This window comes from Cricetulus griseus, chromosome 2 (genome assembly GCF_003668045.3).
Source record: "Cricetulus griseus strain 17A/GY chromosome 2, alternate assembly CriGri-PICRH-1.0, whole genome shotgun sequence".
NCBI classification, from domain to species: Eukaryota; Metazoa; Chordata; class Mammalia; order Rodentia; family Cricetidae; genus Cricetulus; species Cricetulus griseus.
Genome location: NC_048595.1, coordinates 461,440,716 through 461,458,891, shown reverse-complemented (window position 1 = coordinate 461,458,891; position 18,176 = coordinate 461,440,716). Strand labels below are relative to the sequence as shown.

The window sequence follows — 18,176 nt, the reverse complement described above, 5'->3', positions numbered from 1 at the left end:
CCTAGTAGTAGAATGACAACAAAACAAACTGAGAGGTAATTCTATGTAGGGAGACACCATAACCATGCCTCCTAAGGGCTGGCTAAAGGTGTGCCTGACCACACCTGTCAAGGCGTGGTCAAGGTGAGGTCAGAATGACGGGGCATGGGCTCTTAAACGACCACAAGCACATGGAACGCTCTCTTCCCCTTCTGCTACCCCTTCTCTCTGGCCTTGCTGCTCTGGCTTGTGTTTGGCTGGTATTTATCTGAATAAAGGTATCTTGAATCTACAAATTTTTCCTTCAATTTTAGACATCTTTTGTTGTTTCATTTGGGTGTTTATTGCCCTATTGGTCATTTGTTAGTATATTATGATTTCTGATCTTGCATTTTATGTTTTATGTGTGTGTGTTTCTGTTCTCTTTGTTTTTGTTGCTGTTTATTCATTTTATTTTATTCTTATTTGCTTGTTTTGGGTTTTTTTGGCCTGTTTTCTTGAGAGAGAGAAAAAAAGAAGGCATGTGTTGGAAGGGTGGGAAAGTGGAGAGGATATGGGATGGGAAACCAAGATCAGAATATATTGTATAAAAAATATTTTCAATTAAAAAAGAAAATGAATAAATTTAAAACAAGTGGGTATGTTTATGTAGGGGGAGCGGGTGGCACAGACCTTTAATCCAGCACCAGGAAGGTAGAAGCAGAAGGATCTCTGAGTTCTAGACCAGCATGGTCTACAGAGTTCCAGGACAGCCAAGGCTACAAAGAAACCCTGTTTTGGGAAAACAACAACAAAAACTTAAAACAACAGTTCTCCAATTGACAACTATGGCAACAAAGTTAATTACCTTCAGTAAGATTTCAATCATTAGAAACAAGTTATTACACTTCTGGGTATCAGTCCATCAGATTTATTCCTTTTTTGACATCTATGAGAACAATTAAAAAATAAAACTTTTTAAAAACTTGCACCTGATCTCATGATAGATGGTTGTGAGACACCATGTGGTTGCTGGGAATTGAACTCAGGACCTCTGGAAGAACAATCCAGTACTCTTAACCTCTGAGCCATCTCTCCAGCCCCCTAAAAACTTTATTTAAAATAAAACTTTGCAAATAAAAACATTACACACCAAAATTAACCAACCCCATAGTCTACACAACTTAATCAACTTAGCCAGTTAGAATTGGCATTTGAAACAAACTGTGAAGCTTCCCACTAAATTTTATGCTTTCAGCATCAAATATATTTTATGTACTTATCCACCACCAAAACCAAAGTCTATGACAGAATTAAGAAAAACAATCAGCTTTATACATGTCTAGTACCTGCATTTGGTACTGCATCCCCTTTTAACTTCCCTTGTTTTCTTTTCTTCATGTTATACTGAACCTACATGTACAATTGTTTACAATTATATATATGTATTATTGGCAGAAAGATTACTGAGGCAGGACCACCTTAGGCTAGCCTGGGCTACATAGGATGACCCTATCTTTTTTTTTTGGGGGGGGGGTGTCAGGCCAGGGTTTCTTTGTGTAGCCCTGGCTGTTCTGGAACTTGCTCTGTAGACAAGGCTGGCCTTGAACTCAGAGATTCATCAGCCTCTGCCTCCCTAGTGCTGGGACTAAAGGTATAGTTTGCCTTTAGAGTTTTGAAATCTCTTGATGTTTTAACAGCCAAGCATGTTAAAAGATGTTTTTCTCAACTTGAAAATTCCATTAAGAAAGTTCTGCCCTGTTATCAATAAAGTAAACATATAAAAAGTTGGGATTTAAGCCGGGAGGTGGTGGCACACGCCTTTAAACCCAGCGCTTGGGAGGCAGAGGTAGGTGGATCTCTACCTCTTGTAAGTTCAAGACCAGCCAGGTCTACAAGAGCTAGTTCCAGGTCAGCCTCCAAAGCCACAGAAAAACCAAAAAACAACAACAACAACAAAAAGTTGGGGTTTGTATATATTTGGTGTTCACTAAATGGTTACTATTCAACTTCTTGAGCTCTTATCAATGATAATAAAATTCTATAGGTTTTTTCCCTCCTTAAAGTTACCAGAATAGCATATGCAAGCAATTATTTTCCAACTAGTTGTTAGAAAAGAACACAACTTTATCTTTAACAGGCAATCTCAGATCAGCTCAAATGTCAAAACCTATTAGATGCTGCTATGGTTTGTGATGGTTAATTTTAATTGTAAGTTTGACCCAATCTCAAATCACCTGGGAAGTGAATCTCAGGTTTAAAGCAAGTTGGTATGGTGGAGGTGGGAAGACTGTTTTAACAGAGGTGGAAAGACCTGTCCACTGTGAGTAGCAAGTGTTCCTAGGTAGGTGTCTTAGAGTAACTTGGGAAGGAAAGGGTTTATTTATTTCAGCTTACACTTCAATATCACTGTTCATCATCACAGGAAGTCAGGAAAGAAACTCAAACAGGACAGGAACCTGAGGCAGGCCATGGAGAGTTGGTACTTATTGGCTTGCTTCCCTGTGGCTTGCTTTCTTACAGAACCCAGACCCAACCACAATAGGCTGGGCCTCCCCCACCAATCACTAATTAAGAAAATGCCCTACAGGCTTGTGTACAGCCCAACCTTACCGAAGCAGTTTCTTAATTGAGGTTCCCTCCTCTCTTTATTGGTGTCAATTTGACACCAAACTATCCTCACGGTAGGAAATCCTGACCTGTGGAAGAATAGAGAGACTGGGGAGGAAGAGTGGGTGGGGAGAATGTCTAGCACTCAGGAGGCAGAGACAGGCCTTGAGTCTTGAGTTTGATGCCAGCCTGGTCTACATGTAGAGTGAGTTCCAGGACAACCAGGTCTACACAGAGAAATCATCTTAAAAAATAAAAACAAAGAAACAAAAAGAGTAGAGAGAATTAAAGAGTGGCAAAATGCAAAGTGAGCTGAAGTAAGTACATACACATCTACTCTCGGCTCCTGATGAGTTTTCCCCTCTGATAGCTCTGTTATGATGGACTAGAACCAGGAACTGTGAGCTAAAATAAACTCTTTTATCCCCAAGTTGTTTCTGTCAGAGTATAGGAAACAATAGGAAACAAAACTGAGACATAGTTTTAATCTGAAATGTTCCATGAAGCTCATTTGCTAAAGGCCTGGTTGCCTGCTGATATGGTTTTGGGAAGTAACTAGACTTATATTTTAGGATGTTTTTATTGGTATTTTAATCTACCCCCCTCCTTAAAAAAACAAAACAAAACAAAACAAAAAAAAAACTGGGTTCTCTTTAGTTGCACTGTATTAGTGTGGATGTATCCTACAGTGGATATAACTTGAGAAGACCAAAACCCCTGAAGGTCCTCAGGTTATTTTATACCTTTGACTTTTTCCCTAGTCTCTCATTAGGACTAGGAATCCTGTTTACCCCTATGCTTTAGGCAAAGTCAGTCCTTTGGCGTTTGAAGGACTTGCAAGGTTCTGGCTTCATGGGAATGAGATGAAAGATGAAAACTCTGAGCCTCCCAGAGCTTAGCAGTAAAGTCTAAAATTTTGATAATCTGTGTGACTGGATCTTGAGGATCTTGATCAACTCAATGATGGATTCATATTTAAGGGCATCACTAGAAGTGGGGTAGAAACCAGCTATGGTCTAGTTACAGGAAGCAGGTCATTAGGAGAATGTTAGGGAAGAGTTTATCTTGCTCCTGGATCTGCACTCTTTCCTCCCTTTCTCCTCAAGTCTCTTTCTCCTTCCTGGATGCCGTAAGGTACGTACCATATGCTTCCAGACATGACATTCTCCCTCACCTTGGCCCCAAAGTAGAAGAGCTGGTTGACCATGAATGAACTAAAAACCTCTGAAAATGTGAGTCAAAATAAACCATTCTTCCTTTAATTGACTTGTCTTAGGTATTTTGACACATGAAAGGTAAGGCTGATTAACAACAGATGCCTACATACTTTATTTTCCAGAAACCCAAAGACTCTTTGAAAACTGGTAAAATTGTCTACTGGGCATCCACTAGTTCCAGGCCATGATAGCTACAAAGAGAAACCTTGTCACAAAAAAACAGGGTAAGAAAAAAAAAAAAAAAGACCCTTCAGAATGAAAGAACAAATCTAACAAGGTAGCTATATCCCTAGTCCCTATATGGCAAATAGTTGTCTGTATCTGAGGATATAGATAACACAGGGCTAACTGTTAAGGTCCAGGCACCATGTTTTTGTATCAAAATGTGTCATGACTTAAGGTGAACTCTATACTAAGCAATACAAGCTGTCCAAATTTGGATTTTTTATTTATTAATTTAACTCTCAAGGTAAAACAATGAGCAGCAGTCTAGAGAATTATAGCTCTTCTTACTGTATCACAGAGTTTCTTTTCCCCTTTGGACAGTCTTACTGGCAGGAAGCTGCCTTCTACAGAGCAATTACCAAAACCACCAGGATTCAAAGATGGGGAGATTTGAGGGAATGGGTGTGATTTCCTTCTCTACCACACTACCAAACTTTAAAGCAATTTCTTCTCTTCTTGTCCTACAGGAAGAGATGCTAGATGACTGCTAAATTTGAGCAGTGGACTCAAAGAACTAAGGCAACTTGTCTATTGTTTTTGGTTAGCTCAATCAGCATTCTGTAATATTCACTACTGTAACTGTCATTATTAACACACACATGATCATCCATTCTCTTAGAATACATTGGGACTCACTGAATCAATATGCAAGGCATTTCAAAAGGACTGCAAAAACTGAGTTGACACATGCATACATTCCTAGCACAGGTAGAACAAGGTGATTGCTTTCTTGAGTGTCTTTTATGTAGCCTTTTAGTGCCTTTTAAATTTTTGTGCATTTTATTGATTTTTGCTGTTTAAATGTCCTTGTGTTGAGGGATCATGCTGAAGTATGCATAAGTGTAATAAGAGGGTATGGAAATAACTCAAATAACTCAGTAAAGTACTTGCTACCCAAGCATGAAGACGGAAGTTTTCATCTTCAGCATCCATGTAAAAACTAGGTTGGCAGAACATTCTTGCAATCTCAGTGCTGGGGAGTATTGTATGGCATTATTCCTGGAAAGGTGGGAATAAATGCCTACTCATCCCAGACAGGGAGCCAATGACAGACGAAGTTGAGATATCCAACTCAGTCAACTAATGAATGTTACTGGGGTTACTTACAGGAATATGGTTAAGGGCTTATTCATAAGACCAGAAATGACTTTAAGAGAGCTACATTACCAAAAATCCATCCCAGCTAAAAGGCTGGAAACCTGGAGCACATTGCACAGCTTGAAGGCAGTTCAACAGATAAAGTATTCTTTCCTGGTAGTCCACTGTCTGAGCCTCTTAAAACAGCTATGCTTTCGGGCAGCTAGGTTGGTCTGAGTCTCTTCAAGACAGCCCAAGTGATCAAACAGTCTTGTAGGTATCGTGGCTTGTCTTGAGACTTTATTGGTTATATACTCTTGGAGAATCTGGTCAGTTTCAGGAACTTCCAGAAGCTATTTTGAGTTCACTTCCTATCTAAGGAGCTCCCCTGCAGGATGGAATGTTCCACCTCCTCTTAAAACATCCTGTGTTTCACTTTCCTATATCTTAAGGTTCCCTCCAAAATGGAAGGTTTTAATCTCAGAGGAAACTGATATACAACATGGAGGAAGAGACAGGAGGATCCTTAGAACTTGCTGGCTGGCCAGTCTAGTCAATCACTGAGTTGTGAAAGAGACCCTATCTAAAAAGTTCAAAAATAAATAAAAATACACAAATGTAAGAAGTCTAGGCTGTGTCTAACAGAGAAAACACAAGCGTTAGAAAAGCTACATTTAGGCAAGAATTTAGTGTTATTTTTTGAGTCTGATGTTACCAAATCAATAAAATATATTAAGGTTTTTTTTTAAACCAAAGCACACATACAACAGTTAGTTTATTTACAAAAGCTCCTATGAACATAATTCTAGGTTTCCCCTAAGGAATCAATGTTCAGTGGCTGGTAACTTAACGTTAATAGTGATTTTATAGAACATAACTAGAAAGTATTGCTGCTGTGATAAATACTCTGACCAAAATTGCTTAAGGGATGGAAGGAAGAGCTTATTTCAGTTCACAGGTCATTGCCCACCACTGTGGGAAGTGACGGCAGGAACTCAAACAGGAACACTGCCTTCCTGGTTGGCTTAAGCTTAGCTAGCTTTCATAAATAATCCAGGACCTCCTGCCACAGTGGACTAGGCCTTTTCACACAATCAACAATCAGACAATACCTAACATACATGACTACAGACCAATATGATCTGAGCAATGTAGGGAGCCGTTCCTGCATTCTCCATTACAATGATGGTGCCTGCAGGCACCAAATGTAAATTATTTCGCAGGCGCTGGGTAATTTCCATTCCTTTGATCTCTGCCTATCCCGTGGCTCATTTGGCCTGAGGAGCTGAAGCCATTCAAAGGGTGACACGTCCCAGGCGGCCGTTGCCAGCCTTTATTAAGGGATGGGATTCTTGGCTCAGGGTCTCCGCTCTGGTAAGCTTATGCTCTCCCACTCTCAAGATGCATTAAAGCTTTCCTGCAGAAGGATCCGAGTGTCCTGTGTGATTCTTGCCGGCGAGAACATAGCGCGCGGGACAGAGCAATACCTCACTGGAGGGAGGCTCTCTTTTTAAGTGATCCTATGCTGTCAGGTTAATAGTTAAAGCTAACTAGGAAATTTTGTATATATAATTATTTTGATGGAAAATACTGTTAAAAGAAAGCTAAATTTTTTTTGTTTTTTGTTTTTGTTTTTTGATGCTGGGGATTGAACCTGGCACCTCATGTGATAAGCACACACTGTTACCACCAAGTTAAACCCCCTAGTTCCAAATACATGTTAAATGTGATACATGATTATCAATTTTCCCTCTAATAAGCATTTATGTAAAGGAAAAATCTAAATGCTGTTGTTTTAATTAATTTTTGCAGTGCTAGGGAGTGAATTTAAAAATAAGCGTAACAAACCTGATGAGATGGCTTAGCAAGTAAAGACATTTAGAACCAAACCTAATGACTAAGTTTGTATGATTCCCTGGGATCCATGTCTATGTGACAGAAAGAAAGAACCAACTCCTTAAAGTTACCACACATAGTTTGGGTGCATTCACTCATATTCTCTTTCTCTCTCTCTCTCTCTCTCTCTCTCTCTCTCTCTCTCTCTCTCTCTCTCTCTCTCTCTCTCTCTCTCTCTCTCTCTGTTGGGGAATATTATTTTAAGATGTGTGACTTGTTTATGCTGCATTTGTTTAACTCTCTGAAGCTGTATTACTGTGCCTGTCTAAAACACCTGATGGTCTAATAAAGAGCTGAAAAGTCAATAGTGAGGCAGGAGCAAAGATAGGTAGGGCTGGCAGGTAAAGAGTATAAACAGAAGAAGAACCGAGGAAGGAGGAGGAGCAACAAGTGGACAAGGAGAGGAGGATGTCAGGGGCCAGACATCCAGACACTCAGGCAGCCATGGAGTAAGAAGGAAAGTAAGATATAAAAGCCCAGAGGGAAAAGGTAGACAGGTTAATTTAAGTTAACAAAGTTGGCTAGCAACAAGCCAAGCCAAGACCAGGCACTCATAACTACCAATAAGCCTCTATCTCTCTCTGTGTGTGTGCTTGTGATATTTGAGAGCTGGGTGGCAAGCCCCTCAGAGTCCAAAGAGCTAAAAGAGAAAAAAAAAAAAAACAAAAAACATAATAACACACACTTCAAGAACTGCAATAAAGGCTGGGCAGTGGTGGTGCACACCTGTAGTCCCCACAGGCGGATCTCTGTGAGCTCAAGGCCGGCCTGGTCTACAGAGCTAGTTCCACGACAGTTATGGGTGTTACACAGAGAAACCCTGTCTCAAAAAAACCAGAAAAATTAAAAATAAAAAAACTTAAAATTTATGTTAACTGTATATAGGTAAACCACTTAAAGTCTTATTAAAAAGTCAAACATTATGATTATCAAAATTGTCGCATAAAGTTTTAGAAGTTCCTAAGTAGAAAGCTGAAAATACTACACAGGTATCAAGATGAAAAAGCGAGGACATGACTGCTCCAAGGTATGGCTGAGGAAGTTTATTATAGATCTGAGGAAGAGAACAGCTAGAGGCATCTTGAAGGGTTCGAACTGAGTATGGCCAGCAGACTGAAACTGAACCAGGCCATGAGAGAAGTGGGGTGGGGAAGGGGAGCAAGAGAGAAGAGAAGGAGCGTGGCAAGAGGGAGAGCCATGGACCAAGTGGCCAGGAGTGAGCCAAGAGATCAAGTGGGTACATAGACAAAATGGCTGAGTTATACATGAATCTAAAGCAAGAGGAAGGGAAGTAGAAGTCCAGCACTTGGGAAGGAGAGGTTTAGAGTGCAGTGCTGGGAGGAGCCATAGGTACAGAGTGAGACCTATCCCAGGCTTCTTTGGGACATGACGGTATCCAACTTAATTACTGGGTCATTTCTGTGACAAAGATAACTGTCCACCAAAATTTCATTTTATTCTATGTGTGAAGTTGTTATGAGCAGCTAGGGGGCCTGACAGAGACAAACCATATGGAAGACAGTAAGAATTAAAATGATGAACCACTATGGAAGAACTACTGCTTCCTCCCAATGTAGTTTGACCAATAGAAAATCACCATCCAAACACTGGCAACCTCGAAAGCACCTCTTTGTGCAGCATGATCTAAAACGTGGAGAAGATGATGCTTGTATGGTTTATTTCTACTAACTCATCTAAGAATAAATAATACAGTTTAGCCACTAAAGCGATATTGTGTATCAACAATATGAATCAGAGACTCAATCTGAGTACGAGCTCTATGTGCACACATACAAGTATTTTCTGTATATATAATTACACATGATGGGAGCTTGACTATAAACAGACACTCTATATACAAAGTATATGTACCTAAACCTACAGAAGGGCAAAGGGCAACATGAGTGAATAAATCATTTTTTGTGTGCTTCTTTGTTCTTTCAATAAATTAAATTTAGAGAGGAAAAAAACTGGGAAAACATACTAACAATTGTCTCTGTTAATCTGAGCTGGACATTTATAAAGAATCCTTGTATCATTTTCCACGATAAACTCACAAACCACAGCTTCTGCTGCAAAAAGTTTCTTCCATTAAAAAGAAAAGTATAAAAGTCAAGGATGATGGCAGATGTCTCTAATTCTACCGCCAGGAAGTGAAAGGCAAAGGCAAGAAGACTAAGAATCTGAAACTGGCTTGGACTACAGAGCTAGTTCAAACCCAGTCTAGTTACACTGTAAAACCATGCATACAAACAAAAACAAAAAATGTGTAAGTAAAAAATTTTCTTTGCTTCCAATTCAAAATGATAAAAAGAAAAGGATAAGACCCTGCTTTACTACCACTGTTTCTCATTCACAAGGAATAAAGGTCTAGATTCAAATCCTAGCTCTGCTAAATCATGAGTGTGCATCTCTAGTAAGTCAAACATCATCGGTTGCTCCAGTGTAATGAATACCTATGTCCTCCATGATTTTTCTGTGTATTTGGAAACATATTAAAAACATTCATATTAAATATGATAACCCATGTTAAATATTAGCATCCCAACAAACCTGTCACAGAACAGTCTTTTTTATTTTTTTTAATTTTTGTTACTCTATGTCCAAACCTAGTAAGAGATAGAAAATGGAAAAAGGACAAAATAAAGAGGAAAGTTATAAACTCAATATCATGTTAGTTATCATTTCCCCAAGGCCCTGTCTTATTTTTTGAAGCTTCACTCTATCCTGTAGGGAAAAATAAGAGGCATCAAAAGAAGAATAGTAGGTATCAAAAAGCTTACTAAGCAGGTAGGAGAGACTGCAGATAATTCTTTACACAAGGTTCACTAGGCATCTTACTGATTCTTAACAAGAGTAGGGGCTGGAAAGGTACAAAGGAGGTGACAGACTAGACAATAGGTTTATCTAACTCATACTTAAGAAAATTTGTAGACCAACATTTTATTAATTCACAGTACATATTTTTAAAAACTGAAAATTAAAATGCATTTTACTACCAAAATGCTATTACTACACCTGTTTCAGAGGGTTTTACAGGATAATTTTAATGGGTTACATAGAAATCTAACCAGATAGGTTACATTACGGGAAAAGACATTCTGGGGAAACATTCCAATTTCAAAAACTAATAAACTGGGAACACAACTTACTTGCAATTTTAGGGTTTTTTCTCCCAGGAAATCTATTCTGCAGACCTTCAAAGGTGAAGACTTCTAATATCCATATTTGTTATGTTCCAAATTTTAATATTTCTTTAAGGAAAATTAAATACCCTTACCAAGGAGTTTATACTTTGTCAATTAAAAAACAAAACAACACAACCAAAAACAACAAAAAAACTAAATAAATCTGGGCCAGTAAGATGGCTCATTGGGTAAAGATGCTTGTCATGTAAACCTGGTGACCTGAGTTCAATCCCCAAAATCCATGTAAAGATGGGAGGAGAGGACCTACTCACTCTATAAGGTGTCCTCTGACCTCCAGATACATGCTGTGGCAGGCATGGTTCCTCCCATCATGAATTCACATACACACAATAACCAAAATTTTAAAAAATTAAATCTGAATTTTATTGAGATTAGCTATTTTCCTGTTACAGTGTGGCAATGTCCTCATCCAAGTAGCCATGAATTATCTGATAAGTGATATCACAGCTAACTGCTTTAAAGGACAGTTAAGAAATCAATTTCTAGCCAGGCAGTGGTGGCACTTGCCTTTAATCCCAGTACTCAGGAGGTAGAGGCAGGCGGATCTCTGAATTTGAGGCCAGCTAGGACAGGCTTCAAAGCTACAGAGAAACCCTCTCTGGAAAAACAAAACAAAACAAACAAAAAAAAAGAAATCAATTTATGCTGGGCAGTGGTGGTCCATACCTATGAATCCCACCATCTGGGAGGCAGAGGCAGGTGGATTTCTGAGTTCAAGGTCAGCTTGGTCTACAGAGGAAACAGGACAGTCAGGACTACAGAGGAAACCTATTTCAAAAAACAAAGTTTCAAAAGTATCACACACTTAACAGCACTGTCTTAGTTAGGGTTTCTATTGCTATGAAGACACACCATGACCTCGGCAACTCCTATAAAGGAAAACATCATAGGATGGCTTACAGGATCAGAGGTTTAGTCCATTATATTATCATCATGGGCAGTGTGCAAGCAGACATGGTTGCTGGAGAAGGTGAGAGTTCTACATCTGGATCCTCAGGCATCAGGAAGAGCCTTGACACACTGGCCAGGCTTGAGTATCTGAGACCTCAAAGCCTACCCCCCCACCCCCCATGACATACCAGCAAGTGCCATTCCCTAGTGACCAAGCATTCAAATACATGAGTCTATGGGAGCCATTCCTATTTAAACAACTACAACCATCAAAAGCCAAAAGTATTGTAATAGATTATTACACTAAAAATGTCTACCAATTTACAGCAGCCACATAATCATAGCCAATTCTACCAACCATGAATCCCTAGAAAGCAGCAGGTTATAGCACTTTTATAATCAAAATTAGCATAGTTTTTGTCACATACTAGAGTAAGTGTCCATTCAATGAATGGAATAACACTATATTTGCTTGAGAATATTCTTTGCAAAGCCCATGGATTACTATTTTTATTTTATTTTATTTTCACCATTTCTATGTACCTGATACATAATTTTATTGTAAATCTCAGGCTAAAACATTTTCATAAAAATTTATCAAAATCACAAAAACTTCAAAGATATCAAAAGTAACATTTTACACATTACACAATACTAAAATGTTATTAGGAACCATCTGGCTCAACAACCTCTTACCTAAAAAGTTTACTAAATTGGCAAAGCTATGGAACTACTCACTGTCATAAGTGGAATACTGTACAGTAATTAAAAAAAAAAGCATGGGTTAGGGTTACAAAAGTTCATTTTTTGTTCTTTCCTCATTATACCGTATTTTCCTTCTCTATTCCTTTCCATATTCCCGACTGCCATTACTTTAAGGTATCTTTATCTGTAAAAGACTAATCACATGAGAACAAAGGTTAGACTTCAATAAATCTGCCTCAGAACAATTCTAAGTATTAAGTTATATATGTAAGCCATCAACTCCACTCACTTGAATGATAAGAAACTAAAAATTAAAAGGGAGAGAGAGAGAGAAAGAGGGGGGGAGGGAGGAGAGGAGAGAAACTGCTGAAACAACCTAAGATTCTTTTATACATTGTTAGCAACACAGGCCATAAACCAAACAATCTTGAAGTTTCAGTGGTCAGCACTTTCCTTCCTGCACTTCCTGCCCACCCCCCCCAAAAAAACCCAGCATAATGTGTCCCAAGAACTATGCATTCCTTTATACACATGACAGCAAATGAACACATCTCTTTCCTTTCATCCTAGGCAGAAACAAACCTAAATTATAAATTACCAAATGTATTTCAGATAAAAACCACGATTATTTTTAGAACTTAAGACTTTCTATAGCCATTAAAACTGTAAAAATAGGGCTGGAGAGATGGTTCTGCCATTAAAGGCTAGGATCACAACCAACATGTCAAAACTGTAAAGTGTTTCTTTAAAATAAACTCTCCTAAAGACTAGTTTAACTTTAACTATAAAGAGTTTTTAAGTTTATAAAGAAAACTTTAAAAACTTTAAAATTCGAATTTGCAAGGTTGTTTAAAATCATTTTATAAAATGTAGAACAAAAAAGTTTAAAAATAATTTATTCTTATTTTATGTACATTGGTGTTTTGCCTGACATTTAACTTCAATCTATAAAAAGCACTAAGCTAATTTTACTAATTCTGTGGTAAAGACACACATAAAATGTTTGTTATGGATTAAAAAGTCCATAGTTATAGTCATGTGGTTATACCCCAAACCACATCTTTGATACAATTCAAAGATTATTTCTTAGACTAGTAAGATAGCTGATCAAAGTGAGTTCAATTCCAGAACACACATGATGGAAGGAAAGAAAGCTACACATACATACATATATACATACATACATATACATACATACATACATACATACACACACACACACACACACACACACACACTCCACACACCTAAATAAATAAATGTCAGAGTTTTTTAAAAAATGTTTTACTGCAGATTACTATTAAAAAAAGAAGCCCCTTGCCACAGAAACACTATGTCAACTACAACAGCCACAGAAAGTAATTACAATTTTAAGGGAATTAAGCTGTCATATGAGCTTTGTGTAACACAAAGGAAGAGAATATCTCACCAGTCTCTTGTTAAGTGGCCTAATGATAACGTATACTTGATTATGCTCAAACAGTCTTCTATATCTTTTCCTTCCTTAGGTTTATGCAAGTTTGAACTCTGTCTAATAAATACCTCAAATTAGCCAAACCCTGAACCACCTGGTATTGCCAGGACTGGTAAAAGGAATTGTCCCTGCATTTTCAGTAGATAGGTGTAAAAAAGCAGTTTAAGATGCTGTGATTATCATTGCAGAGGTAACAAAATTTGCTCACGGCATCTTCCAGTCTGAAGTTTCCCATATATGCTCATACAGTATTTGTATGTTGCTTTCTTCTTTGAGACAAAGTATTACTAAATGGTCCAGGCTGGTGTTGAATTCCCAATCCTCCCATCTTAGCCTCCTCCCCAGTAGGTAGGAATACAGACAGACTACCATGACAAGTTCTTGTACTTGTCAAGGCTTATGTTCTCAAATACCAACAGTAGGAAAAAAGAATTTTGGATTTCTACTTTCAACATTCAGACAACAGGGAATAAGCTATGGGTAGCTAGTTCTACAACTAACCCCTCTGAGGGTCTTACACTTTTTATTAGAAAAGGAGAATGTACGTTGGTACATCTGCAATCCTTTATCCTCCCCAAAAGCAACAGTAGTTAAAGCAAAATGGAATATATTAAATGAAACCCAACAAGAGATACCGAAGAGCACTGCAGGCAAGGAGATGAGGCGCTGAGGCTTGTAATTCAGGCCTTCAGTATATCGCGATATAAATGTAATCATAGGACTCTCCATCTTTCTTGGAGTATGCTTCCCAATCTTGAGTGTAAAGTTCAACTCAGAGCAAGATACGCTGCCATGAAGTTGGCTGGTCCCAAGAGAATAGCAGTGCTGGGGCAGTCAAGGATCCCTTGGCATAGACTTGCTCAAATGACACAGGCAGCAGCACTGACTCTTTTCTTCCTATCCTGACTGTTACTACAGCTCCTTTTGCTAAATATGCCTCTGAGTTTAGACAGGAGCTGGATGGCTCATAATCACCCAGCAGCTGCAGCTGAGCAATACTCAGCTAATTGTGGCACCGGAGCAGCTGAGAAAAGAAAAAAGAAAATCTATACCCTACTGTAGCCATACACAAATGACTGTACACAGTATTGGTTAAGACACCAAAATACTTTAATAGGAACAAAGTATTTCCTTTAGATAAGCAGTTGGATCTTACTAGAGGACTTGTATTTATACTATAAACCAGTTTAAATGTGAAACAAAGGTGACCTAGCCATGTAGCCCTCTGAACAATGGAAGATCTTACTAAAACTTCCTGTAAATATTCACACAAGGCCAGAGTAACAAACATCACCTCTACAACATGGCAAAGTTCCTGTGACATAAGAATTTGGCAGAGATGCAATCTCTTCTTCAGTGCTCCATTACAACAATATAAAGCAACAAAATCAACAGCTAAAACAGCAAACCATTACACAGAATAAATAAAGCAGCATCAAACAACAACTCTGCCTCTCTGAAACATCACTGTCACTGCTTTCTTCTGCAACAAAAGTGTATTATTTCTTCAGACTCTATACACCTCATAAAGTGTCAATAAAGAAAAAAAATCACTACATAGTAAGAATCTCATGAGAATATCAAAACTAACCCTGAAATTTTCTAGTTAAAGCATTATTGCTCCAGGGGGAAAAACTGAATTAAAGTCAAGACTTGCTATTTCAGCTTTGTCATGGTACCTTATTTTCTCAGAACACCACCCATTCATTCAATAAACGTTTTGATTACTTACTATTTACTACTTAAATTTAACATTAGTAAAGTACAATGACTTCTCTCAAAACATTAAAATAACATTAACAAAAACCCAGAACTCTATGAGAAATACTTTTTTTCAAAATTCTCTCATTACTGTACATTTGCAAGTGTGTGGTATTTTCAAGGCAGTTATATATACAAGCTAGTATATGATAGTTATGATGCAGGAAATCTAAACCTGCTAGCAAAGGAGAACCAAGGGAGTGTTCTAAAGTCAGTCACCAATGATTAAAGTTTTTTTAAAAAGGGGGAAAGATTAAAGGATGCGACAGGAAACCAAGGTACGCCAAAAACCAAACTATTAATTTAATCTACACACCATCTATACTGCATTACATTCCGACTTCTTAAAAATATTTCCATGTAAAACATAAAACCCAGGGACAGAAAAACACATAAATGTATGACTTGCTGAATTACATTAAGAACACTTCCATGACCCCAGGGTAAAAAGAACTTTCCTACTGTTTCAGAAGTGGGGGCCCTTATCACAGCTGCCTCCCTCCCTCCCAGTCTTTGTTTTTATGCAAATCACTTCCTTGAAGTTCTTTTTAAATAATAGTTTTATCACTTAGTTTACACTTCTAGACATCAGAATTTAGCAATGCTCTTCAAAAAAAATACTTAGGCCTCTTTCCTAAATATGGTAATAGGAACTAAATATATTTTAAAGAAAAATCACCCATAGTAATAGGCTATTTACCACTAGAACTATGCAAATCTTTACAAATAAACAAGGGTTAGTAAAATTTCACTTGTACTAGATCATTTATCTTTCAGTGTGTTCTTTACTTATAAACACAAATGATATAGAATTTTATTTGCATAGACAATTTTTTTTTTGGAGAATTTCCTCAACTAAAAACAAATTTTTGACTATATATTAATACTATCCTTTGACCATAAGACAAATTCTATACCTCTCCCAGGAAGACAAGTCAGGGCTGTAATTTCACTTTCAGCTGAACAGAAAGGAGTCAATTTTGTGGTTTGTGAAGTCAGCGAAAACTAGCTGCAAAATTAAAGCTATGATAATATTGCCGTAGTAATGGCAAAGTACATATTTTAAAAGCCTCTATCTATTATGCTGGAAACATGGATACAAACGGTCTTGTATTTAGGTTTCGATCAAAGGCAATCTTTTTTTCTTTCTTCAAATTTAGGACCCTCTGAAGTGTCAACCAGTATCTAAATTCTTCACTGAGCTTTTGCTGGTATTAAAAAACAAAATTTAGCTAAATGTTGACATGGCAAGAAGAAGAAAAAAAATTCCTAGTAAACAATTTTCCTACAGTTTGTGTTCTCGAATATGTGATGCATGTAAGAACTTTGGCTTTTAACTTAACATCCCTTATCTGTCCACTCAAATGTTTCCTGTCCACAACCACTGTGCTTGCTAATAAATTTGATATGTACTTTACATTAAATTCAGTCACACACGCACACTTAGTAACGTTTTAAATTTAGAAATTTAACAGGATGTCTAAATATACTTTCAATTGTCAAGATACTTTGGGTACAGTAATTTTACGAGACAATGCATGAATATACTACACCACAGTATCCTGTGAAATCATTTAAATAAAAAGACAGCTCTGGGACACACATAATAAACGACAAAGCTGCAAAGTTGTGCTGTACTGCAGACTTCGTTTATTTACTTTGATAACTGCCATTAATCATTTCATGGCTGTGCCCCATTCATTACATCAGTCCCTGTACCAGAAACGATATTCCCACTTTCTTAAAACAATTCTTCCCCATGTCCAATAAACCAAAAGCTGGAAGTAATTATCAAGAAGAAAAACACACTCTCCAAACAAAATTTTCATTAACACAAGATAGACAGCCGAACTCAACAGGAGGCGGAGTGGCATGGCACCTTAAAAGTGGCCGCTGAATATAACACTTCCCAACACCCTCAACCCCAAACAAAAGAAAACTTTATAAACTCGTCGCGGTTTTCAATCAAACCATGTACAGCCACCACCACAACCCCGCCCCGTCCGGGTCCTGGCTCCGGACAGTTGCTGCGGGCGTCAGGGGGGCACAGACCTCTAGCTGCTAGGACAAGAAGGGGCCACTCCCCTGCCCGCTGCTCGCCTTCCCTCGCGAGTGACCCCACGCCCTTTAGGACGCAGGGTGCAGCAGCCGCCCCGTCGTAGGCTGGACCCCTAACAGGACGCTCGCAGGATCGGGAAGGTCTGGACGGGGCGGGGACCGAGGCTGGGGGCAAGCAGGTAGCGCGCCCAGAAGACACGCCCGCCCGCCGGCCGGCCGGCCGGCCGGACCGGGGGAGGGGAGAAGTTTCTCCCCAACTTCCCGACTCCCGGCCCCGCAGGCGGACAGCGGCAGGAGCGGCGGCGCCTCGAGAAGCCGGAGAGCGAGAGGACGAACGCCGGGGCCTAGCGCTGCCTGGCTGGGGTCAGCAGCCTGCGTCGTGAGGCCCCGTCACGAGCTTACCTGCCCTCTGGCCGCACTCGCACGGTGGCTGCGGGGAGAAGGTGGCCGGCCGAGGCGGACGCCGGCGGGGCCCTCTCCCTTCTCCACCTCCTGCTCGCAGGGCGCCGGGAGGCAGCGACGACGGCACAGCCGGCCTGGGACGCGTAACTTGTGGAGGAGGGAATTCCCGGGCGCCCGCACCCCGCGGCCTCCCTCTCTCCTCCTCTCCTCGCTGGCCCCGCCCCTCCGTTCCCGACGGGGGCGGCAGCGCGCGGGGCGGGGGCTGCAGCTACCTGCGCGCGCCCGCTCACCGGAACTCGCGCCCTGCTGCCTGCTTGGAGCGCCTTCCGGCGCCGGATCTCTGTGCGGGGTCCGCGGGCGACTGGGAGGCCAGGCCGTGTCACGCCTGCCAGCCCAACATGGCGGCGGGGGCCAGGCGGGCTCCTGAGGGGGCGTGAGAAGACAGCGGCACGGGCCTGCGGCGCCCTGCACTGCAGTGCGCCGACTACCGCGACGGGCGAAGCGGAGTCCGGCCCCGCTCTCTGAAGCGCCGAGGGGTGTGGGGCTTTGTTAGGGAGCTGGGCAGGGTTGAGGTTCTTTGGAGAGAGTTTGACTGTTCGTCTCTCAGCCTTATGTCTGCGCACCCTTTGTCACTGATAGTAAAATCTCAGCCCAGCCGCGTGAGCCAGCGGGGCGGTGCTGACACCCTGGTCG

General features: G+C 40.0%; 1 protein-coding gene across 2 annotated transcripts in view; it reads right to left on the bottom strand.

Annotated features, from left to right (window-relative positions):
* Yes1 (YES proto-oncogene 1, Src family tyrosine kinase) overlaps positions 1-17,612 on the bottom strand; it is a 55,059-nt gene extending 37,447 nt beyond the window's left edge. Inside the window, exon 1 of one of the 2 annotated variants that reach the window (XM_027398953.2) lies at positions 17,484-17,612. The gene's annotated coding sequence lies outside the window, so the exon portion shown is untranslated. Of the gene's footprint in view, positions 1-826; positions 890-17,483 lie in introns of those variants that run through there. The other variant, XM_035441179.1, reaches the window with a different exon arrangement.
* Between the last annotated feature and the right edge of the window lie 564 nt (positions 17,613-18,176).